Below are 26524 nucleotides of genomic sequence, written 5' to 3' on the forward strand. Positions count from 1 at the left end.
CACTTATTATTAGTAGAGTTAGCAGTAAGACAGTAGTATCAACACACTCATCTGCTCTGTTCTTGCTGTTGTCTTACTTTTTTACTGATGTAATTATAAATAAAGTCTGCAGTTTTAGAACTGTATAATTGCACCTTCTGTTTTATTTTTTTCTGTGATTTTTCAGTCTTTCTGTCCAAATGCATTATAGTGTTCTCATTTTTTTATTGTTAATATAATAAGATTGTGTCTGATAATGTATCTCTGTGGCCCATTCAACATACCTAAACAACTGAAAAACACATTTCCAGGGCCCATGGTATCTTTTTTATACCCCTTCTATCTGCCACTCATCAGTCCAATGATCAATTGGCCCATTCATTTCTAGATGGGAAAACAGGCTTAACCATCCCTAGTGCCCCGTCATGAGGCAAGAGTTGGTTATGGACATCATCCATGTGGACTTTGGGGGCTCCCTTTCCCAGCTCCATGAGCTCTTAAAATCCTGCCGCAGCAGCTCTGAGAATGCTTAAGCTGCCAGTCCTAATGAAGGAGGAGCACATGAGCCCTGCATGACTCATTCAGACCCACATTGCTACACATTGGCAGCATGTCCTTCTGGCTCAAACTCCATGGGCTGCACCACCCAGACGTCCCATTGGGTGCCAACCAAGTGGCAAGGCAAGCTGCCTTCCTCCCCACAGGATGGGCTGCCAAAAGCCGCTTCACTCCCATCCTTCCAACCCCCCCTCCCTGCAGCTCCCATTCTCGCTAATAAACCAGGAGTTATCTGGATCACAATAAAGGCTTTATCCTTCTGAGCCACAGAAGAGGGCCTATGACATAGGTTTCAAAATGAAGCATATTATTAATGAAAATGCACTAGTTTTGATGCAACAATTTATAGATAAGGATAGTATTTAAAGGTCTGACCAGCAGAAATTCATGTGAGAAGTACAACTTTTCTAGGTAACGCAGTCTTGCTCCTGGATAGGAGAACTGCACATACATTACCATATTTTATTTAGTGCAAATTGAATTGACTTTAAATTACTTGCAGATGGCCCAGTCACAAAAGGGAGCCCAGAATATACAGTGTGGATAAGGAAAATGCCTTACTAATGGAAAAATCATCCTTCCTTGGTAAGGAAATCAGATATTTTGGAGAAAGTTTTTAACTGAGATTTTATTTTGGTTATAGTTCTGTTAAGTTGTTCATTAGAGGAGAATGGAGAGTCAAGCTAAATACCCAGTTATCTGAGCAGAGTGACAAGTTCAGTGATACTTCCTGGTTCAGTAGTTACAGTGGTTGGATGTTCTCCTCAGAGCCATTTTCTTATCCAACCACACAGAAGTTTGTATTAAGACATAGTAGAACAGGCAATACCTGTGTCAGAAGACATGCTTCAGTTGATGTTTGTATTTGCACCTGATAATAGTGGAGCTTGTGAAGATTGGGTGAAGATGGGTGAAGGCTGCCAGCCTAGCCAGACAGAATTTTATAGATAATTCTGTCATTTGTAAATATTAATGTAAGCCACAGGCTTGTTGTCTTAAATGAAAAAAATGCTGTTACAAAAATGTAACAACAGTGCACTCTGCTGACCAAATAAAATGTGTTGTGACCCTTTGACCTAAAGTTGGCTCCGGCCAGTCTAGATGAAGGAATTCTTGCTATTGTTTTAATGCCATAGTAATGGCGAGAATTTGCATGCATAAATGTCCTTAATGGCTTTGCTTCCTGACCTGGTGTGAGCTTACTAAAGAATGTAGTCTGTTAGCCTGGGAACCACAGGAAAGTGTGAAGAATGATGTAATGTGAACCAGGAATGTGATTTTAAAAACAGAGAGAATCAGAGAGCATGAAGCATTTTTGTCTTGACCATCCAACACCAGCACTGTTTTGCTCTATATGTACGTTTATCTTAGACTTGTGTTTTCTCTTAGAAATAGCTAGAAACTAGAAAGATTAGCCTAAGTGTTTTTCTGTGATGTCAGAACTGTACTACTGAATTATTTTAAGTATTTCTCTGTGATCTCTGAACTCTTGACTAGCACTGTGTAGTAAAATGTATTGTCTTGTGTTTTGACTATTTGTTATTAAATATTTTTAAACCCTTTAAACTGTGGCTGTTTTTGTAGAGATAATTTAAGCTCTTTAGAGTATGTGCATGCCTTTGGTAAAATTTTACACAGCTACTACAATAGCTTTACCCTTGGGCTATACTACCAATTGGATAATAACATTGCACAGTAGTAATTGGACACCCTTTTAAGGACCTTTAAGTAGCTGATAAATATTAGTGGGTGGTGGCAGGTGGTACTACCATATAGTCTGGGAAAAAGGGGCACAGCTGGAGAACCTGTGCTAGCTTTCCCCAGGATTGTCTGTGTGGTTGTATAAACTCTTCTCAAAGTGTGTGTGTGTGTGTTTCAGCTACTTGGGCAGAGACACGAAGCACTGGTTGGACAGAGATGGTGCTGGAGGTTTTAGTTTGCCCACTAGGTTGAGATCTGGACCCTATAGCTGTGCCAGTGGGGAGTCTTATTGGGGATCTGGAGAGCAAGGGAGCGACCAGCCCCGGACTGACTGTGATCTCTGTGTGCTCTTAAGGTAAATTGCACTTTGCTGTGTGCATTTGTTATCCTTTCCTCCTATATTAGACACCCCTCACTAGAGTTAGTGGTGAGGATTGAGGCTCCTTGATTGCTGGGCCAGGGCATGGGCATCACATATTAATTGTTTGGCAGTGGTGGGATATCCACACCACATATTAATTGGTTGACAAATACTAATTGGCTTGTAGTGGTGTGGGTAGAGTGCATTCCTGTAGCTTGTGTACAGTGAGCTTTGAATGTGTTTTGTACTCTAAATCAGCCGCGCAGTGAATACTCAGAGTTCAGATCACAATTGTTTTATTTCTTTTGTTAGCTTAGTTAGTCAGGGTGAGCAGGCAACATGTTAGCAGAAGAGTATGGAAAGCTGACAAGGAGACAGCTGGTGGAGAACTGCCAGGAAAGGGACCCCCAGTACTGCTCATGGAACTAAAGGAACCCATGTTGGGCAGCACAGACTGCCCCAGCAGAATCTGCCAGTAGCAGGGGAAGCCACTAGTCCAGGTACACATCCAGGAGCTAGGGTTAAATGTTTTGAATGCAACCAATGGGTCCATGTGGCATACAGGAGTCCACGGAGGCACGGTGGGGAACAAAAGGTGAGGGAGCCAGTAAGTGGGAAAGACAAAATGCCAGTAGTAGCTTGTCTTGAGGCAACAGGGGTACCGAACTGCCATCCTGCAGATGTCCTGATAGGGACAGATTTGGATGAGGCAGTACCATGTGCTTATACAGTTACACACAGTCAGGCTTGGAGACAAGCAGGTAAGTCTAGTAGCCTGGGGGAGACCCAGACAGACTGCATACTTGCAGCCAGGACTGGTGAGATGGTTACTTCAGAGAGGGAGCTATCCTGTAGCAGTGAGACTGAAGGTGAGCCACAGCTGCTTGAGGGTACTTATGGCCCCTTGGACAGAGTAACTGCAGTGAGGCACTACTGTCAGAGGATGCCAGACTTCCTGTGGAAGGGGAGATGGGAAGGGTTGCAAGGAGAGAGTTGAGACAGGCTCAGCTCTCAGACCCTACATTGCAAGGCCTGAGGCAGGTAGCTAGGGAGGCACTTGATTCTCAAGGAAAGGGGGCAATCTGTATACTGGGACAAAGGGTTACTATACAGAGAGTGGACCCCTGAGGAAGGGCTAGATGGTGAGAGAATACAGCAGTTCATAGTGCCTAGAGCCTACCATCTGGTGCTTCTAGCCATAGCCCAAGATATTCCCTTTGAAGGTCATACGGGCATAAAACATACAAAGAGGTGTATTATGCAGAACTTCTATTGGCCTGGACTTTCCAGAGTTGTAACAGGTACTGCAGGACCTGTGAGCAGTGCCAAAAGGTAGGTGTAGGCAAGGCAGGAGACAAGGTGAGACCTCCTTTGATGCCTTTGCCTGTGATTGAGGAGCCATTTCAGAGGGTAGCTATGGATATTGTGGGTCTCTGAGTACCCCAAGTTCCACAGGGAAAAAGTATATCCTAGTGGTAGTGGATTATGCTACGCGATACCCTGAGGCAGTGGCTTTGTCCTCCATTGAGGCAGAGAAGGTGGCAAATGCTTTGTTAGAGATTTTCAGTAGGGTAGGTTTCCCAAAAGAAATACTGACTGACAGAGGTGCCAATTTCATGTCAGACCTGCTGGCTTGTCTGTGGAAGTCCTGTGGGGTGAAACACATGAAGACCACCCCTACCATCCCCAGACTAATGGTCTTTTTGAGAGGTTAAACTATACAATCAAGTCCATGCTACAGGCATTAGCAGATCAGTTTAAGAGGGAGAGGGACAAATATTTGCCCCATCTGTTTGCTTACAAAGAGGTTCCCCAGGAATCCACCGGTTTTTCACCATTTGAGTTGCTGTATGGGCATAGGATGAGGGGACCTGTAGATTTAATTTGAGATGAGTGGGAAGGTGAGTGCGAGTCTCACAAGGAGTCTGTTGTGGCATATGTCCTAAACCTCAGGACAAGGCTCAGGGAACTCATGGGCTTGGCCCGGGAGAACCCGGCAGAAGCCCAATAACAGAAAAGGGTGTGGTATGACAGGAATGCTCGAGCTAGAGAATATGCTGTGGGGCAGCAGGTTATGGTTCTCATTCCTGTCCGACACAACAAGCTGCAAGCAGCTTGGGAGGGACCGTACAAGGTGGTAAGAAAGGTAAGTGATGTTAACTACATGGTGGAACAGCTAGGCAGACGGCAGGGGCACAGATTGTACCATGTTAACATGATGAAACCTTACCATGACAGGGAGGCCCTTGTGCTGAGAATTTGCAGTGGACTGCAGGAGGAGTCTGTGGGAGATTTGGGGATTGATATCCTCAGTGAGGCTCAGGCTGACACCTCAGTGGAAGGCATAGCAATGTCCCAACAGCTATCTCCTACCCAGGTGTGAGAAATCTGAGCAGTGTTGCAGGACTTTGGGGACATGTTCACTGGGAAACTAAGGGGCACCCACCTGTGGCAGCACCAGGTGGATACAGGACCCCAAAGACCTGTTAGGCAGGCCCCTTATAGAGTGCCTGAGAGAGTCAAACAGACTCTGAGGGAGGAAGTACAGGAGATGTTGGAACTAGGGGTGATTCAATGGGCCTCCCCAGTGGTGCTGGTGCCAAAGAAGGATGGCAGCACCAGGTTCTGTGTGGACTACAGGAAATTAAATAGTCACACAGAGTCAGATGCTTACCCCATGCCTAGGACAGATGAGGCCCTAGAGCAGCTGGGTGGGGCTAAGTATCTTACAACCATTGATCTTACCAAGGGTTACTGGCAGGTGCCCTTGACTCCCAGTGCTAGAGAGAAGTCAGCATTTGTGACTCCTTTTGGCTTGTATGAGTTCACAAAGATGTCCTTTGGGATGAAGAGATGAAGAATGCCCTAGCAACTTTCCAGAGGCTGGTAGATCATATCCTAGCAGGAGCAGCAGGGTTTGCCCTTGCTTATCTAGATGATATTGCCATCTACAGCCATTCCTGGCCAGAGCACATTCAACATGTCCAGGAGGTGCTGGGCAGACTACACAGGGCAGGGTTGACCATTAAGCCGAGCAAATGTCAGGTGGGTATGGCAGAGGTCTCCTACCTAGGACATAGAGTGGGGAGTGGTAAGATAAGGCCAGAACCTGCCAAAGTGGAAGCCATTCAGGCATGGCCTGCACCTGTTACCAAAAAGCAGGTGAGGGCTTTTTTAGGGGCAGCAGGGTATTACAGAAAGTTCATCCCAGTTATAGTACCATAGATGCTCCCCTGACAGACCTGACAAGGAAGAACAGGCCAGATAAGGTAGTGTGGACCCCAGCATGTGAGCAGGCATTCCAGAGGCTTAAAGAAGTTTTGGGAGGGCCCCCTGTGTTAGCCAGTCCAGACTACAGCAAATAATTTGTTGTGCAGGTGGATGCTTCAAACCATGGGGTGGGGGCTGTACTTAGCCAGATTTCTTCAGAGGGGGAAGAGCACCCAGTGGTTTATCTCAGTTGTAGGCTCCAACCCAGGGAGGAATGCTATGCAGCTGTAGAAAAGGAATGTCTAGCCATAGTGTGGGCACTGCAGAAACTTCAGCCTTATCTGTATGGAAGGAACTTCACTATTATGACAGATCACAACCCCCTAACATGGTTAAACAGAGCCAGCCAGCAAAATGCCAAGTTGCTAAGATGGAGCCTGGGGTTGCAAGCATATGATATGTCAGTGCAGCACCGCAGTGGAATTAGCAATGCCAATGCAGATGGGCTCTCAAGACAGGGAATGGGGTAAGGTATACTCAGAAAGACCTAACCCTAGACCCATTATAGAATACAATGCCCCGTATGTACCTCTCAAGACATCTGCAACAACTGGAAAGGCCGCAGAAATACCTCACTAAAAGAATCACAGGCCTAAAGCAGATGCCGTACGCTGACCACCTTAAAAAACTGCAGCTATACTCTGTCGCATATCATCTATTCAGAGGTGATCTCTGCTTAACATACAAGGCCATATCAAACCCAGAGCTGTTGGACATGCTACACTTAAAGAAATCCCAATCCCTCAGAGCCACATGCTTCAGGAATCTAAACCTTGTCATCACAATAAACAAAACATACTGGAGGGATAGGTTCCTGAACCAGAAACTCCCCAGACTCTGGAATAGATTGCCCATACATGTCAAGCAGAGTGCCTCTTTGGCCCTCTTCAAAAGGAACCTTGACGATTTGATGGGAGAAAGGAAATTCACCCCGGGGATCATGTCAGTCGCCCTGCTAGACAGGTGACCAGGGAAGTAAATAGTGTGGGAAGAAATAGCCAGGGAATTGTTATGGCTAGGCTTGTGTAGGCCCTAGGGCTGATAGCCTAGTACCAACCTATGAACCTATAACCCTCTCAAGCAGCGTTTCTCAAGGGTCACTTGAAAAACTAGCTTGAGTTCTCCAGGAGGGAGATATGTAAAGATTGGGTGAAGATGGATGAAGGCTGCCAGCCTAGCCAGATAGAATTTTAGAGATAATTCTGTCATTTGTTAATATTAATGTAAGCCACAGGCTTGTTGTCTTAAATGGAAAAAATGCTGTTACAAAAATGTAACAACAGTGCACTCTGCTGACCAAGTAAAACATGTTGTGACCCTCCGGCCAGTCTAGATGAAGGAATGCTTGCTATTGTTTTAAGGCCAGAGTAATGGCCAGAATTTGCATGCATAAATGTCCTTAATGGCTTTGCTTCCTGACCTGGTGTGAGCTTACTAAAGAATGTAGTCTGTTAGCCTGGGAGCCCCAGGAAAGTGTGAAGAATGATGTAATGTGAACCAGGAATGTGATTTTAAAAACAGAGAGCATGAAGCATTTTTGTCTTGACCATCCAGCACCAGCACTGTTTTGCTCTATATGTAAGTTTATCTTAGACTTGTGTTTTCTGTTAAAAATAGCTAGAAACTGGAAAGATTAGCCTAAGTGTTTTTCTGTGATGTCAGAACTGTACTACTGAATTATTTTAAGTATTTCTCTGTGATCTCTGAAATCTTGACTAGCACTGTGTAGTAATAAGTATTGTCTTGTGTTTTGACTATTTGTTATTAAATATTTTTAAACCCTTTCAACTGTGGCTGTTTTTGCAGAGATAATTTAAGCTCTTTAGAGTATGTGCATGCCTTTGGTAAAATTGTACAAAGCCACTCCAATAGCTTTAGCCGTGGGTTATACTACCAATTGGATAATAGTATTGCACAGTAATAATTGGACACCCTTTTAAGGGCCTTTGAGTAGCTGATAAATATTAGTGGGTGGTGGCAGGTGGTGCTACTGTACAGTCTGGGAAAAAGGGGCACAGCTGGAGAACCTGTGCCAGCCTTCCCCAGGATTGTCTGTGTGGTTGTATAAACTCTTCTCAAAGTTGTGTGTGTGTGTGTGTGTGTGTGTGTGTGTGTGTGTGTGTGTGTGTGTGTGTGTGTCAGCTACTTGGGCAGAGACACAAAGCACTGGTGGGACAGAGAGGGTGCTAGGCCGAGATCTAGACCCTATAGCTGTGCCAGTGGGGAGTCTTATTGGGGACCTGGAGAGCAAGGGAGCGACCAGCCCCAGACTGACTGTGATCTCTGTGTGCTGTTAAGGGAAATTGCACTTTACTGTGTGTATTTGTTATCCTTTCCTCCTGTATGAGATGCCCCTCACTGGTGTTAGTGGTGAGGATTGAGGCTCCTTGATTGCTGGGCCATGGCATGGGTGTCACAGAGCTGTTTTGATATTATGACAGAAACCATCAGTGGCCAACTATACCATATATTAATTCCAGAAATACAAATTGTAACCACCCTGCATCTTCAAACTGTCACCAATTGTTGATTTCCTACCACCGCAGTTGTTAAAGATGTTTGCACCAAAAGTGAGAATACATTGTTTTCCACAGGGTAGGAGTCAGTTTTTGAAGAATTTGTTTTGATGTGTTGCGCATGACAAGGTCACAGCAATACTAAATTTACATTCTTCGATGAGTGTACATTTTCTCCAAGTGCGTGTTATCAAACCCTTACCATCATGTAGCTGGATGGCTCCATACAAGTGAGTCTACAGCAGAAGTCAAATTTGCCCATAGTTTTTATGTGTCCTTTTTATAAAATACTAGAAAAGGTATATGCTGACAAATTTATTTATTTATATTTGTTTACCAGGGTAGTGCACTGATCAATATTGAGAAATTTCAGGCTCAGCTTAGGTATTATCATTATATCAGCACCCACAGTGTATCATGTCATGAGTTTCATTCTGGTCTTGGAACTGGCAGTGCGGTCATAATTTAAAAAATATGCAGTGAACTTAACTATGGCATTGATATTACTACTTTGCTTTTTGACTTTTCAAAGGCATCTGACACTCTCAGCCACCAGCTTTTTCTCTTCAAGCTGTCAGCAATTAAACTATCTGCAGATGCTGCCCAGTGGTTTAGCAGCTATCTTGAAAGAAGGTACACCATCCTGCACACATGGTCAGGTCTTTCTGGGTGTTTCCTAAGACTGCATGCTTGACACACTTCTGTTTTTCTTCTCTTTTGCATCTTGATGACAGTCCTGATTTGTTTGTTGGGCCTATTCTGCACTATGTGTGTATGATTGTATGTTGCATATATAACAGAAGATTACAGTCAGGTCTTCGATCATAACCACATTGTTATGTGTTTGAGACATGGATGTCAAGGAATTCACCTTGAGAGCAGAGCAAAGTGAACACAAGGTACTGTTTATTGTTTATATTCTCCCTGAAATTTATGTTATATAGGACAGATCAGTAGGCAAGTGCATGTTCATATTCAGGAGCACATTAGGAACATTAAACATGCCTCTATAAACAATCTAGTAGAAACTAATTTTAACTTGGTACACAAAATAGTCCTGGTTTGTTTACATTTTTAATGATATGTCACTGTGCAAACTCAGAATTGTATTTAAATGTCTTTTTGATTTACTTTAAAAAGAAGCACAGTTTATATTTCTATTGCAAATGTTGTAAGCAAAGGGCTTAGATAATGACCTTAAAATGAAGTTTTTACTATGATTTCACAAATTCTTCATGAATTAATTGGTTATGTAAATTTCAACCCTTGGTTGTATTAAAACTATTTAGTATAATATTTTGATTCTCATGCCTATCACATACCTTGAAGGCATGAGCCAAGGAACTAGTATGTGGAATTTTAAGTGAATGAAACAAAGTGATTGCTTTTAGCTCCATTTACTATCATTATGTGTTAAATATAAAATCACTGGTTCACAATAACTATACTTTAAATAAACCACTGCTTTCACACAGAAACACACATTCATTTCCAAGGAAAGCTGCTGATATTCTCCAAAACTACAGCCTTCTGTCCTGGCCCAAAGTAGTAAATTTCCACCACCCCAGACTACAAGGCTAGGGACCTTCCAGTTACTTTTTCACTCTTATTAATAAGCCTGATAACATTAAATACAAATGATAGTGTGTTGCAGAACAGTCTGGCTAATTAGAGGTGAATGCCAGCAGCTTTTCACCTTTTACCAGTAAGTATTAAACAAGTAACCAGATGTTCAGCCACACACTTTTAAAGACTGAATAAATAAAAAATATTTTAGTTAAGAACTAATCGGTTAAACAGCACAGTTAATATTTAAATGTACAGAGAAGTATACAACCACACAGGGAAACAGAAAATAATCATTTAGACCAAACAGATTACAAGAAAGGAAAACATTTGTCTACAGCTAAACTTTTTTTTTTCTGGCTATTTCTACTGACTGACTATAGACTAGTGTTAGTGGTGCTACAGGTAGCACACTCACCTGTAGAAGGCTGTGAGTTCTATTCCCGCATCAGATAACTCAATTGCTGACACTGTAGTGCAACGTAAGAAGGTGCTGCAATCCTGAGTGTGCCATCCTTTGGATGGGACATTAAACCAAGGCCCCATTAATTTCAGTTGGTGATAGCTTAGGTAGATGTAAATAAATCCCATAGCACATATCAATAAGACTAGGAATCCTTTATTTATGTATAAAAATGTGTATAATCATTTTAATTCAGTTTCATTTTTGGACTTTACAGATTAAAATTTGTCATTTCTACATTTTTATAAAACTCACACTCCTTTTTCCATAATCATAATCTAATTTTCTTAATATTATTGAAAATATCCATTTTCCATTAAACATGATAACATTATTTCATTCAATATTACTTAAACTACATAAATTATTTCTTATCTAAATCTGTAAATTCTTGTTTATGTTTTTGTAATGTCCATATTCAATCACATCCATATTTATATCTTCATAATTTTATTTTCAAAAAAAAAATTACACAATTTATTCCAATTTTTTTTTTACTTTCAAACATTTTAAAATATGTTTTGTTGTTTATTCTTCTTCTCCATGATACACACATATTATTTCATTTTTCTTTTTATAAGGCATATTTGCATTAACAGGAAATTTCTTTATTCCCAATTTCCACAAAAAATCTTGGCATTTAGCATTATATCTATCCCACTTGTTTATATGTTTAATTGCTTTAATCTTTACTTCTGAAACATTTTCCCATGGAATAATCCAATAATATTACTTTATAATATTATTATACCATGTTTTTCTGTCTTCTTCCATCTCGTCAATCTTTATTTTCCACATTCTTATCTTTCGCTGATAATTTTCTATTTCTTCATTAAAACATTCTTTTGTTCTTTTATTTCTTGTATTTTCCCAAAATTCCTTTTATTTATATTTCAATCCATTTATCACTAACTTCTTCTTTATTTCATTTAACCATTTTAGTACAGTATATAAGTTTAATGAAGTAACATATATCCCTAATTCTTCTTCATTCTTGTTCATATATAAAACATCCTTTTAACAGGATTTAATCTTGATCCCCATACAAAGATGAAGAATATTTCTAACATTAATTTCTATCCCTTCTTATTGTCTTCTTTATCAAATTTTATCACTAAAACAGATATTTCCTTTATAGAAAATTGTATACCTAAACAACAAAACTGAGGTAAGGTGCCCGAATAGACCAGGAAACCAATTTCAAAACCAAAACAGGCACCAATAGAAGTGGAATAAACGAATAAAAAAACTTTGTAGTGGAAGCGACAGCTGATTTATTCAATACATGAACGCACAAACTTCACAGCGTTTTCATCCACCGGACTTCATCAGATGTATCAAATATTTTAAGCTGTAGCTTACCTATTTATAACCCTTCCCAGCATTAATTAATTAACCATTTAATAGTTTAATTCAGCAACTAATTAAAAACAATTAAAATGAACTCATCTAACATAATTTGTTCCTATGTTACACTTGCTTTAGAATGTAATATTATAATATAAACAAAGTGTATAAAAACATTCCACTTAAAAACCATTATAAACAATCATACAAATTAATAGGAAATTGATGAACACATAAAAGTACTAACAAAAAAAGAATGAAAAACTGATGCATTTAAAATGTCCATAAATATTCCTTTGAAAGTTGGTTTAAAACAAGTAAAAAGAATTTCATACAGGAAAACTTGTAAAAAACATATTCTTGTTAATATGCTTGTCCATAGAAATATGTAGAAAATATTAATATTTAAAACCTGTTGGTGTAAACAATGAATAGAAGGAATGCTTTAAATCAAGTTTATGTAACAAACCCTATAATTTAGCTGCCCTCATCCTTAAAATGGGGGTAATAGATATATGCTCATTAAGACCTGGGAGTCTGTTAACTTCAAGCAGTAACTGCCAATATACTTCCCTAACTTCTATCCTATTCTCCAAAGGTCCCCCCTATTGTCTTGATGTACCATTTCAATAACAAATAAAAAAAAAACATTTTGCTCCAGCACATGTCAAAGTGTGTTTGTATATTGCATTGTTGCCATCATGTGTCCTGATGTCATTTAAATGTTCATATATTCTTCTTTTCAGTTTCCGGGTGGTCTTTCCAACATAAAACGTGCCACATGTTTTGCATAAGGCTAGGTATATCAAACCTTCACTGTTGCAATTGGAAAAGCTGCCACTCCTAATCATGTATTGCCTATCCGGAATGTATATCGAGTCCTGTCTCGAAATATATGGACATTGGGCACATGTTCCACACTTAAACGTACCTAACGCTTTTCTGGTAGGTCTTCTGTAATTTTTCTCCAACAGTTCCTTAAGATTTTTACCTTTTTTGTAAGTGAATCGTAATGGATTTTTAAATAAATTCTCCAATTCTGAGTAGCAGCTAAACCTATCCCAATGTTGTGTAATAATATTTCTAATCTTAGGGGGTTTCTGATTATAATACAAAACATAGTTACCCCCAAATGTCCCCTCGGTCTTCCGTCCTTGTTGTACCTCAACCTGTTTACATCCCAAAATTGGGGCAAATCTAGAGGTTCTAGCATTTTTTATTTCCAACATAACCTCCTCCACCATTTGTGCAGGATATTTCTTAGCCAAAAACATATCCCTCACCTTCTGGCTTTCCTGTTCAAAATCCACCTCCTTAGATGTCATCCTGCTACTACGAATGAATTGTCCTTTGACAATACTTCTTTTTTGTTTATAGGGATGTGAATTACTAAAATATAAATAAGAATCCGAGAAGGTATCCTTCCTGTATACTCTTGAGGTGTACTGTCGTAGGGATATGTCCTTCTTAATAGAAACATCTAAGAAGTTCATCTCCTCCTTGGAAATATAGTGAGTAAATTTTAAAAAATCAGTGGTCCTGTTCAAGTATTGTATAAATTCCATTAACTTAGCCTCTCTTCCCTTCCAGAAAATGAATATGTCATCCAGGTAGCGTTTATAATGTACCCAATATTGTGCGTATTCTGATTCAAACACAAATTTCTCTTCACACATCATAAGAACTATATTAGCATATGTAGGGGCACGACATGCCCCCATAGCTACCCCTTGTATCTGCTTTGAAAAATTCTCCCTCAAAGAATATAACATTTTGTTGCAAGACCAAATCCATGAGCTCAGTATATACTAAAAAGGTATTGTGGTCCAAATTCCCATATTTGTTAATGGCATCTTGAAACAATTCAGAGCCTGTGGAATAAGGAATCACATTAAAAAGGTCCTGTATATCCAAGGTAACAAAAATCATGGGCAGAATACATGTTGTTATTAATACTGCTTAGAAAATCCTAAGAATCTTTTAAGATCCCATTAGAAGTTACCCATATGTTCTTTAATTTGGTGTCTAAAAATTTGGCCAAGGGATAGGTTTTGGAATCATTTGCAGCTACTATTGGTCTCATTGGGGGGGTCTTCCACATTCTTGTGCACCTTGGCTATCCCGAATATGGCAGGGATTCTAGGTTTTTCTACGCTAAGGTACTTGTAGGTATCCTGATTTATTAAATTGTCATCCAACATTTCTTTTAAAGCAAAATCTATTTTGCGATAGGCTACGTTAATTTCATTCCTTGATACCCTGACGTACCTGGTTATGTCATTTAACATGCTCATCATTTTACTAGAGTATAAAATACTATCCATAAGAACCACCCCACCTCCCTTATCAGGTTGCATCACCCTAATATAACAATTTTCCTGTAATGATCTAAGAAGTTTCATTTCTTCCTTGGTGAGGTTTGGTTTGCCTTTCCATCTTTCACTAAATTCACCTCTGATCTTTTCTATCTGCCTTTCAAGATTTTTTAACTGGGGATGCATAGATGAGTTAATGGTGCTAGGTCTTCTAACTTCAGTATTACCTCTGGTATTTTGTTGTCCATGAAACAGGATTTCCAGATTTTTCTTCCTCAAAAAAATTCTCAAGTCAATCAAACTATCCACCATATTTCCCCTGCTAGAAGGAATAAACTTGAAACCTTTTGAAAACAACATAAAGTGCTGAATATTAATCTCTACACCACTATAATTGTAGATGCTAACATCCTGGAATATATGACGTGGTCCTTGAACTCTTATAACCCTTGAGTTTTCCACAGAGTCATGTTTCCCTTCACCACTACTTGCCGTTATTATTTCCTGCTGCTCGGGGAACCCCTGGGAAAATACCATACAGGTGATTTGTGTCTCAATCTGTCCGACCTCCTAGGTTCCGGATAATCCACCATCCCTTCCATGTTTGATTCCGTACCTACATTATTATCATAATTCTCATCCCTGTAAGGTGGGTCCCAAACATTGTGTGCCCCATGGTGTTTGAATGAGGGACCTCTATTGGTTTTGAAATTTCTAGTATAATTTCTAAAACCAAAATTTTCTTTCTTGGGGAAGGGGTATGCTTTCTTCGGATGATATTCCCTCAGGTCCCTGTCAATTTTTCCACATTTCCTTTTGAAAATAACCTGACATTTATCTTGCACTTGTTTAATTAAATAGTATTTCCTTTTTTCATTTTCAATACCAAACATTAGGTCAGTAGTCACCATCTTATTTAAGCATTCAATTTCTTCATACAAAATTTGCATGATTCTCTCATTCTTCTTAATGAAAGCTCTCATTACCTCAAACCCACTACAGTCAAATATTCTTAATAATTCTTCATGGAAGGTAGAACCCTCCACCACGTTGTTGGGGTATTTATACATCTGCAACCCCTTAGGAACAATACCCCTAACAATACAGTCCTTTAAATAATTGTTGTCAATACCCAGAGCCTTGTGTCTAAAAATTAAGTCAGACAAATTTTTAACATTGGCCCCATAGAAATATTAGTGTCAGTCACTTCTTTCCCATCCATAGGAAAGGTAAAGTTTACAGTACCTTTGTAGTTGGAAAAAGAGTTGTATGTAACCAGCCATGAAGCCAGTGCATCCGTGTTCGTCCACTCGTCCAGCCCGTTGTTGGTATAACGGTTGACAGCTGATGTACCCATTCTGTGTCCACTACATTGTGTACACTACCCATTTTAAGGATGAGGGCAGCTAAATTATAGGGCTTGTTACATAAACTTGATTTAAAGCATTCCTTCTATTCATTGTTTACACCAACAGGTTTTAAATATTAATATTTTCTACATATTTCTATGGACAAGCATATTAACAAGAATATGTTTTTTACAAGTTTTCCTGTATGAAATTATTTTTAATTGTTTTAAACCAATTTTCAAAGGAATATTTATTGACATTTTAAATGCATTAGTTTTTCATTCTTTTTTGTTACTACTTTTATGTGTTCATCAATTTCCTATTAATTTGTATGACTGTTTATAATGGTTTTTAAGTGGAAAGTTTTTATACACTTGGTTTATATTATAATATTACATTCTAAAGCAAGTGTAACATAGGAACAAATGATGTTAGATGAGTTAATTTTAATTGTTTTTAATTAGTTGTTGAATTAAACTATTAAATGGTTAATTAATTAATTAATGGTGGAAAGGGTTATAAATAGGTAAGCTACAGCTTAAAATATTTGATAGATCTGATGAAGTCTGGTGAATGAAAATGCCGTGAAGTTTGTGTGTTCATGTATTGAATAAATCAGCTGTCGCTTCCACAAAAACGTTTTTTTATTTGGTTTTGAAAATTGTATACCTGTTATCTTTCCTGACTCACCCATTCCTTTGCTCTTATTAAGTATCACACCTCTTTCCTTTAAACTTTCATCTAAATAAGTAATTGCTTCTCTCATCTACTCTTCATTTTTAGTTGTAATCTGATCTGCATATGTCATCATAACTGGGATTGCAACTTCTGGGTAATTTTTATAATTTGCATTAGTTTTTTGATTTTCCTGTCTAACTACTGTATTCATGATCAGAACAAATAAAACACTACTCATAGGCACCATTGTGTTATACCATTATTCATATCTATTTCTTTACTTAACTATCCATTAATTAAGACTCTTACTTTATGATTCTTATACGCTGTTCTACATACTTGCTTGATTTTATTATTAGTATTATACATATTCATTATTTTCTACAGTATATCATGTTGTATTGAATCAAATGCTTTATCAATATCATCTACCATAAGGTTTATGTCTTCTATCTATTTTTGTGGTATTTAAACCCAGCATTTGTGTGGGTTTCTGCTTGTTTGCCCATCGTGCACTGCCGCTGCCCTGTTTTAACCTTTTGCAAGGTATCTCAGTTGCATCTTTTCCCTTACCAGCACTCCTGTGTAAGCGAGGCCCTCACCTGCAGCTACTGTATTGATTTTATCCAGCCCTACTCACACCTATAGGTACTCTCCTCAGATAGTACCCACTCTACTATCCCTGACCTCTCTTCCACAGATTCTGATAACCATGGGCAGACAATTTCTTTTGGTTTATCCTGCTAGTCTGGTTGATATGGGCATCCTGAGACAGTGTAGCAACTGCCTTATGTAGACAGACAACCCTCTACTACTACCACTCAGGAACACAATATGTGAAAGATGCAATTACATTAAGAACTTAGAATCCTTGCAGTCTCAGTCACAAGCTAGTACATCTGGCACTGAGAAGGTCATCTGCACAAACACTATGAGCACCACACCTCTAGCACCACCCACATCTGTACAACACACTCCTACATATGCGGGGGTTCTCAACAAAAACATACCTAAACAAAAGAGACCTCCAAAGCAAAAACACACACGCACATCACAGCCCACAGCACCAAGCATCACACATAGTACACATGTCTGTGTCTCATAGCCTCTAAGGCCCAGCCACAAACCCAGCATACTAGTCATAGGAGAATCTATCGTGAGACACAGAGATGTGCCCCTCACCAAGCTATACAAGCAGAAAGTCCTGGTAAGTTGCTTGTCAGGTGCAAGAATCTGCCATATCACACATACACTCAAGTCTCTTAATAGGTACTGTTATGATTCTGTCGTAGTCCATGTTGGTGTGAATGACTTGAGACGTACCTCTCTGGACTATGTGAAGACAGACATGATTGAGCTTGCTGAATATGTGTCCCAGGCAGGTATGTCCCTAGCCTTAAGCAGCATCCTACCATTATCCAGAATGATGCTTCAATACAAACAGAAAATGATTGACTTTAACAATTGGCTTAATTTCTGTTGTCATTCCAAGGGGATCCAGTACCTGACAGCCTGGGAGGACATGATTGACAGACCATGATGCTTTGCCAAAGATGGCCTTCATCTGTCTCCCCTGGGCTTCAGGCTTCTGGCAAAGGCTCTTGCCTCCCCCATAGTGCCTTTTTTAGGCAAAGTCCTGAGCACAAAATTACCAACATGAAAAATTCTTCTAAACAAAATTTAAAGGTCATGCTGCTAAACGCTAGGAGTCTTAGCATGAAACTGCATTCATTGCAAGCATTCCTTACCCTGGAGGATGCTGACATTTGTGCAGTCACTGAAATCTGGTTCAGAGCTGTGGAGAGCACCCCAGCCTTACCAGGTTACTCATCCTACCATACTTTCAGACCCCAAACAGAAGGCTACAAAGCCAAAGGAGGTGGAGTTTCAATATTTATCAAAGACGTAAACACCTCCAGGCTGGTCAAACAGTATGACACACAGGAGACACTCCAAGGGCTGTTAACTGTTGAGAAAACACCTATTCAAATCATGGCTAGCTACAGAGCCCCCAACCATGACTCAAGACGCCCACTCCACCTATCTGGACTTACTTTAATCCATCAAGATTCAACCCTCTACCCTGATCCTGGGTGACTTTAAATACCCAACCATAGAGTGGAAGACCTATTCTAGCCTAAAACATGAACGCCCATAGATTCCTCAGCTTCGTCAATGCCAATGCAGTGGATCAGCTGGTCAACACCTGAGTGAAAATACCCTGGACCTGGTCCTAACCAACATGAGTAGCCACTGTAGCACCCCTACAGTGTCATCCTCCTTGGTAAGATCCGACCATAAAGCGATCACTTTTGAAGTCAGCATCTCCCATGACCCCCCCCCCCCCCCCGTTACGGTAAAACAAAAAAAACTTTTCCAAAGCTGATTACAATCTCCTCAGAACAGGTATAAGCAGCTTCACAACCACCGTCCCTTCAGTTGGAAATAGCACTAATGTCCATGCCTACACCAAAAAACTATATGAGCACCTACATAGCTGTATGGCCACAGCAATACCTGACAGGACCAAATCATCTTCCTCAAGGAAGAGTAAACCTGTCTGGTGGACAGCAGCAATAAACAAACTATATAATATAAGGAAATTGCTGTCCAGGACCAAAAAGGAGCAGGTGCCAAGTTCATAGGTTCATAAGTGTGTACTATGCTAATAGCTCTGGAGCCTTTACAAGCCTAGCCCATAGGGTTACCCTGGTATCGTGCCACCCAATCTTAGTTCCCAGTGCCTCTGTCGAGTAGAGCCACTGGAGTGATCCCTGGGGTGAATCTATTTCCAATTCACTCATCAAGATTTCTCTTGAAGAGGGCCAGTGAGGTGCTCCACTTGACATGTATGGGAAGTCTGTTCCATAGCATGGGCAGTCTCTGGGTTATGAACCTGTCCCTCCAGCTTGTTCTGTTGATTGTGGTAATGAGGTTGAGGTCTGTGGAGTGTGTAGTGCGGAGGGATTGGGATTTCTTTAGATGTAGCATTTGTAACAGAGCTGGGTCAGACATGGCTTTGTAAGTCAAGCAGAGATCGCCTCTAAGTAGGGATATGACACAGAGAATAGTTGGAGTTTTTTGAGTCTGTCTGTATAGGACGTGTTTAAGACCTATGATCCTCTTTGTGAGGTGCTTTTGCGGTCTCTCCAGTTGTTGCAGGTGTGTAGTGAGGTACATGCCAAATGGAGCATTGTACTCAATGATTGGCCTAATGAGGGAAAAGTAGAGGGAGACAATGACCTCTTTCTTCCTGGATGCAAAACCCTTAGTAATGAGATGTGCCACATAGAAGGACTTTCTGCCCACAGTGGCAATGTGGTGGTCAAAAGAGAGGTTGCTGTCAACCTTTGTTCCCAGATCTCTTATGACACCTTCTGTGTTCAGTGGACTACCATCGATGTGGTAATTCATGGGAAACGGGTTTTTCCCAAAGGGGATGATGACACATCTTTTGGTATTGAGATTAAGGCCATGGTTCTGACCAGTCATTGGTCACAGTGAGGCATTTCTGTAGGATGTCAACATCACTTGGGGAGTTAATTATGGCTCCTAACTTGCAATTGTTTGCGAACTTTGTCAGCCAGAGTCCATTTGTGTTGGCCTGGACTTCTGAGAAGTCGATACCAAACAGGAGAGGACCCTGGACTGAACCCTGTGGGACTCCACTCTTGACTGGTCGGCAGTCTGGCTTGGAGTCAGCTACTTTCACGCTTTGGGTTCTATCTGTGAGCCAGTTTGCAACCCACCAAGTGATATAGGAGTTGATGCTTAACTTAGTGAGTTTTTCTATGATTCCCGAGGGGGAATGGTATAGAAGACCTTGGCCAGATCAAGGTAGGCTGTATGAACCACCTTGCCTTCATCCACAGCTCTGGTGACTGACTCAAAGAAGTCAACCAGGTTGAGCAGGCATGATCTACCCTTCACAAAACCAAACTGTGTGGGATCCAGAGTTTGGAGATTCCCTATATCCTTGTTTATTAGGTCCATGATGATGTGTTCCATAGCTTTGCATATCAGACTTGTCAGGCTAATGGGGTGATAGTTCCCAAAGTCTGTAGTCGCTCCTCCTTTGTGGAGAGGGATGACTGTAGCAGTGTGCCATTCGGTAGGGACAAAGCCTGAGGTGAGGCTGTGACTCAACAGGGCACACAGGTGAGGTGCCAGTTCACTCTGTAGTTCATGTAAAACACAGCCAGGGATATTGTCAGGTCCCATAGAAGCTGTATTCTTGGCCTTGGACAGTGCTATTTTAATCTGTGCAGCAGTAATACTGGGTGCCTGGCAGTCTACTGGTATTGTGATAGGTCCTTTGGGGGGGAGGGGTAAAGTTGGCACTGAATCTGTCGGCCAGTACATTGGCAGTATCTGTTGGCTCGCTATAGGAGGTGCCATTGTGCCATAGCTCAGAGCAAATCTGGGTATTGCCGTGGAGAATCTTTACATAATTATAGAAGGCCTTGTGGTTGCCTTTACTATCTGCTGCAATTCTTTTTTCATAGATAGCTTTAGAGGATTTGATGAGGGATCTCAACTTTTTGTTGAGGCTGATAAGGGAGTTTTTCCAGTCTTGGGACTTCACTTTATTTTGCATAAGTTTCCTCCTTCTGTTGTAGAGTTTGTTTATGCCAGGGGACCACCAGATTGGCTTCCTTTTTTGGAGGAGAGCATCTTAGTTCTATTGGGTATGGCGAGATTCATGCATTTGTGTACGTGTTCGTACAGGGCATTAGTGTATGACTTGGTGGTCATGCAGCTGTTCTCCAGTTGCATGGATGCCGTGAAGTTAGCCACCTCTGTTTTTAGGAGCCCAAAGTTAGCTTTGGAGAAGTTTTTTATGGTGGTTACCTTTGCGGGGGGGGGGGGGATTTCCAAGGTGATTAGTTTGTGGTCGGATCTAACCAGGGAGGAGTTGACTATTGGTATAGAACAGCAGTCACCCATGTTAGTAATGACCAGGTCAAGGATGTTGCTACCTCTAGTGGGGGTAAGAATAAGCTAGTCCAGGGCATTTGAATTAATGAATTCCAGGAAACGTTGGGCAAGTGTATTGGTACATGAGTAGTTTTCCCAGTTAATGGAGGGGTAGTTGAAGTCAACCAGTATGAGAGTGTTAGGTTGGACCCTAATATTCTCCAGGATGCTTAGGAATGTGGAGTGTGAGTCTTGGGTCATGGTTGGGGACCTATAGCAGGCTATGACCTGAATCACTGTCTTACCCAATGTTAGATGCAGCTGAAGTATCTCTGATGCTTTATGTTGGGCTACCAGTCTGGATATGTGCGCATCCTTTATGAATATGGAAACACCACCACATTTGGAGCTTTGGTCCAAGTTCTGGGGCCAAAAGGTGTGGAATGAGTTATAGCCTGGTAGTGCAGGGGTGCTTTCTGCTGCCTTGAACCAGGTCTCTGTAACAGCACAAATGTCGATGCTCTCCATTTTAAGGAATGCTTTAAGTGAGTGCATTTTGAAATTTAGACTTCTAGCATTGAGCAGAATGGAAGCAATCTCTCCTTTGTCTTAACAAGCAAATAAGGTCACTGGTGAAATCCTCTAAGGCTAACTTCAAGTCCAAATTGGCCACATCCACTAAGGACAATCACAAGGCCTTCTTCACATATGTCCACAATCTCAAAGGTAACAACCAAATCTGCTCAGAACTGATGGTCAATAACACCACATACACAAACGCCATAGATATAGCCAACCTGCTGGCAGACAGGTTCCCCCCATCAGTAAACCAGGACATTAACAGCACCCCCCCCCCTTCGATATCAGGGGCAGGTCCTTAATACCCTCTCAAAGACAAAAAATACAGTCTCCATGGGACCCAATAACATCCTTGGCTGTATTCTACATGAACTCTGGTATGAGCTGTCAGCTCCATTAGACACCCTATTCAACCAAAGCCTGAGCACTGGCTTCATCCCAGCCGAATGGAGGACAACCACTGTCATCCCTCTACACAAAGGTGGAGGGTCCACTGACCCAGGCAGTTATAGGCCCATCAGTCTAACTAGCCTGATCTGCAAGGCCATGGAATGCATTATCATGGACCTTATAAACAAGGACATTGACAACCTCCAAACGCTTGACCCCACAAAGTTTGGTTTTGTCAAAGGGAGATCATGCCTGTTAAACTTGGTCAACTTCTTTGAAACAGTCACCAAAGGCATGGACGAAGGGAAGATGGTGCACACCACCTACCTTGACCTAGCCAAAGCCTTTGACACTATTCCCCACTCGGGCATAATAGATAAACTCTCCCAGCTAGGCATCAACCCATATGTTACCAGATGGTTAGCTAACTGGCTCACTGATAGAACCCGCTCAGTAAAAGTAGGGGAAGCCACCTCTAGTAGTAGACCCATAATGAGTGGTGTACTCCAAGGATCGGTCTTGGGGTCTCTACTGTTTAGGATGTACTTTTCTGAGGTGCAAGCCAAAACCAGTGGTGTGTTGCCGACCAAGCTTGCAGATGACTGCAAGCTGGGTGCTATCTTAAATTCCCTAATGATGTGAACAACCTCCAAGTGGGCCTTAATCACACCAATGACTGGTGCCAAAAGAATGGCCTCAAGCTGAATGCCAAGAAATGCATCATTATCCCCTGTGGGGAAAATGCCATCCCCACTAATTATCACATTAATAACAATGTACTAAGCATGCAATCAGTCGTGAGGGACTTGGGAACCCAGGTTGATGGCAACCTCACTTTTGACCACCACATTTTCTCCATTGTATGGAAGGCTTTCTACATGGCCCACCTCATAAATAAGGGTATTTCATCCAGGAACAAGGAGGTCATAACATTTCTGTACTCCTCCCTTATCAGACCCATTATTGAGTACAATGCCTCCTTCCGCATGTACCTTGCCAAGCACATGCAGCAGTTGGAGAGACCACAGATGTTCCTGACCAGGAAAATCCAGGGTCTCAAACACCTGTCCTATACAGATAGGCTAAAAGCCCTGTCCCTCTACTCAGTCTCATACATACCTGTGTCTGGCATACAAGGCCATCTCAGACCCAGCCTTGATGGAGTTGCTGCATATCCGTAAGACAACCTCCACTTGAGAAACCCACACATAAGGCCTTAACCTGGTCTGTACATTAATAGAATCTGTTGGCAGATAGATTTGTGTCCCAAAGACTCCCCCATTTGTGGAACAGACTCCCTCTCCATGTCAAGAGGAACCTGGACGACTGGATGAGAAACAGAAAATAAACCACTGGGATCCCACATGTGTCCCTGCTGGACAGGGGAAACAGGTGCTGACTTTGAGGGAACATGGCCGAAATTCTTGGCTAGGCTTATAAGGGCTTCCGGGCCAATAGCCTAGTATCATCCTATGAACCTATTATATCATCTATAATTTATCTCACAATAATTAGTGGTTTTTGACATCCTTTCCTTTTTGCCATACATACTTTTCTCCATTATGTGTTTCATCTTATTTTCAAATCTATGTGTGCCTTCCTTTCTCTAGCTGTACAACTTCCAAACCACACTGTGAAGTTGCTGGTGGGGATACTCTCAATAGCACCTCTATAGAAGGTGGAGAGGATATGAGGTGAGAGCTTAGATTTCTTCGCCCTTCTCAAAAAATGGAGGCATTGATATACTTTCTTGACCAGCTGGTTGGTGTTTCTTGACCATGAGAGATCCTCTGATATGTGTACGCCTAGGAGTTTCATACACTTTACCCTCTGTACACTCTCACCATTGATCATGATCGCTGGATGGTTTGTTTTCTTTTTCTTGAAGTCAACGATAATCTCTTTGGTCTTGCTTACATTCATGTCAAGGTTGTTCCCCTCACAGCAACTGATCAGGGAGGCCATGTCCTCTCTGTATGCTCATTCATCCTCCTTTGTGATGAGCCCCATAACTGTGGTATCATCAGCAGACTTGATAATATGGTTGGACTTGTGCTTTGCATAGCAGTTGTGGGTCAGGATGGTGAATAGCAGTGGACTGAGAACACGTCCTTGTGGAACCCCGGTATTAATCTTGATACACTTTGATGTGTTCTTGCCCGAGTTCATTCTCTGTGGTTCTCTCAATCAGGAAGTCCAGGATCCAGTTATAGAGCTGTTTACTGACTCCTATATATGCCAGTTTTCTATCAACTGTATTGGTACAACTGTATTAAATGCTGAGCTGAAATCTATGAACAGCATCCGCACATAGTTGTCATTGCCCTCTCGATGTTCCAGAGAGCGGTATAGCACTAATGATATGGCATCAGCTGTGGCTCTGTTTGCTCTGTAAGCAAACTGCAGAGAGTCAAAATCAGGAGGTAGGCCTGATGACAAATGCTTTTTGATCAGCCACTCAAAACATTTCATAACAGTGGATGTCAGAGCAACTGGTCTGTAGTCATTAAGGCTGGAGGGGGAGTTTCTCTTAGACAATGAAATTATGTTTGTTTCCTTGTAGCACAAGGGTACTTTTGCCATGGCAAGAGAGGTGTTAAATATCTCCATGAGTACTGTGCACAGTTGATCAGCACAGCCTTTTAACATCTTGCTCAGTATGTTGTCTGGGTCAGCAGCCTTCCTGGGGTTCGCCTTCCTTGGCTCTCTTCTCACCTCCTCTGTACTGAGTTTGAACACAACATCCTTATCAGTGGGTAGCTTTAGTGCCAACCTGTTGTTTCTCTCCTCAATGCTTCCAAAGAAGGTATTCAAACTCTCCAGGAATTCAATGCTGTCCTCACACTGTGCTGACCTGATTTTGTAATCAGTGATCTCCTGTATGCCGTACCATAGTCTCCTTGCATCCCTCATGTCATCAAAGTGGCTCTACACCCTTCTGCCATACTTCCTGTATGTTTCCTTTATACCTCTCCTCAGACTGCCTCTTGCTCCTCTTAGGGCTGCTTTATCCTTAGCCCTGTAAGCTGCATTTCTCTCCTTCAGAAGCTTATATACCCTGGGAGTGAGCCATGGCTTCTGGTTGGCTCTGATAGTGATGCTGTTGGTGCTTGTTACTTCATCAACGTAGTTTCAAATGTATGACATCACAACCTCTGTGTATTCATCTATGTTCACATACTGATTCACTGTGGCTGCCTCCTTGCACATATCCCAGTTTGTTCTTTCAAAGCAGTCTTGGAAGGCCTCCATGGATCTCTTTGGCCAGACCCTGATTTGTTTCTTTGTGGGTTTCACTGTAATCAGTACCAGTTTGTAGGCTGGTGATAGCAAGATGGTATAATGGTCAGAGCTTCCCATTTGTGGAAGTTGCACTGCATTGTATGCTTTCTTTAACTTTGTATACACCATGTCCAGGATGTTATCACCCCCTAGTGGGAACGTGCACATACTGATGGTAGTGTGGAAATACTTCTGTGAGATCTGCCTTATTAAAGTCCCCTGCTACCACGTGTACAAAGTCTGGATTTTTGCTCTGCAGCTGACCAGTATGATTGCATAGTTTATTTAAAGCCCTGGTGGTATTAGCACTAGGTGGGTTATACACCACTGTTACACTGACCCCATTCAGTTCCCTCGCAAATAAAACGGTCTACATCTGATTGACAGAAACTCTAAGTTCTCATAGCAGTCTGATGGTAAGATTTCACAGTTATTGCACCATCTTTTGTAGACATAGATGCACAGTCCTTCTCCTCTGGCCTTTCCACACAGTGTTTGGTTTCTATCTGCACGAAATAGTGTGAGACTCTAAGTTTAATGCACTGTCGTTTATCTTGCCATGCAGCCACATCTCAGTAAACAAAAATATGCAAATATTTCTCACCTTGTTGTTATTGATGAGTTCCAGTCTAAAGTAGTCCATCATGCTATCTAGTGATCTCACATTAGCCAGCAGTATTGTAGGTAGTGCAAGCCTGTAAGGTTTTGCTTTTAGCTTAACAGCAGTGCTTGCTCTGCATCCTCTTTTCCTTGTCCTTTGATATCTTTTTCTCTTATTCCTTGTCTAGCATGTTCCAAAAACCTTCTTCTACCAGTTTCAGGCATATTAGAGTGTATAAAATTAAAATACCCAACTGTTGTGACTCTGTGAAAGTAGTAGGCTCCAGATACTCTGCAGACTTCAAGGCATCAATCCAGCAATATGTAGATGTCAGCTGTTTAATTTCCAGTAATTTCTGTCTGCTGTAATGTATTATACCTTCACCTGGAAGTCCAGAAACTGATTTTTTCAAGGATTTTGTGCAAAAGAAGACAAAATATGCATATCTCTAGAATGAGCTGACACCACACCTGTCAACTGTAACGAATTCCTCGGTAAATACCGGTTTTGTGGGCAAAATATTGGGGTGCCACGAATTCCCGAGTGGCCCCTTTAATTTCCGAATTTCCCAGGATTTTTTTTTTTTTTTTTTTATTTATTCCTGACATCATCGCTGACGTCAGCTTCGTGAAGCCAAGAATGCTGAGCCATT

General features: G+C 41.3%; 1 protein-coding gene across 1 annotated transcript in view; it reads left to right on the forward strand.

Moving 5' to 3' along the window:
* Positions 1 to 26524, forward strand: part of ANKRD45 (ankyrin repeat domain 45) — a 334657-nt gene that overhangs the window by 16569 nt on the left and 291564 nt on the right. The window lies entirely within an intron of this gene.

Source organism: Protopterus annectens, chromosome 10.part0 (genome assembly GCF_019279795.1).
Source record: "Protopterus annectens isolate FY-2018-M chromosome 10.part0, PAN1.0, whole genome shotgun sequence".
Lineage (NCBI taxonomy): Eukaryota > Metazoa > Chordata > Ceratodontiformes > Protopteridae > Protopterus > Protopterus annectens.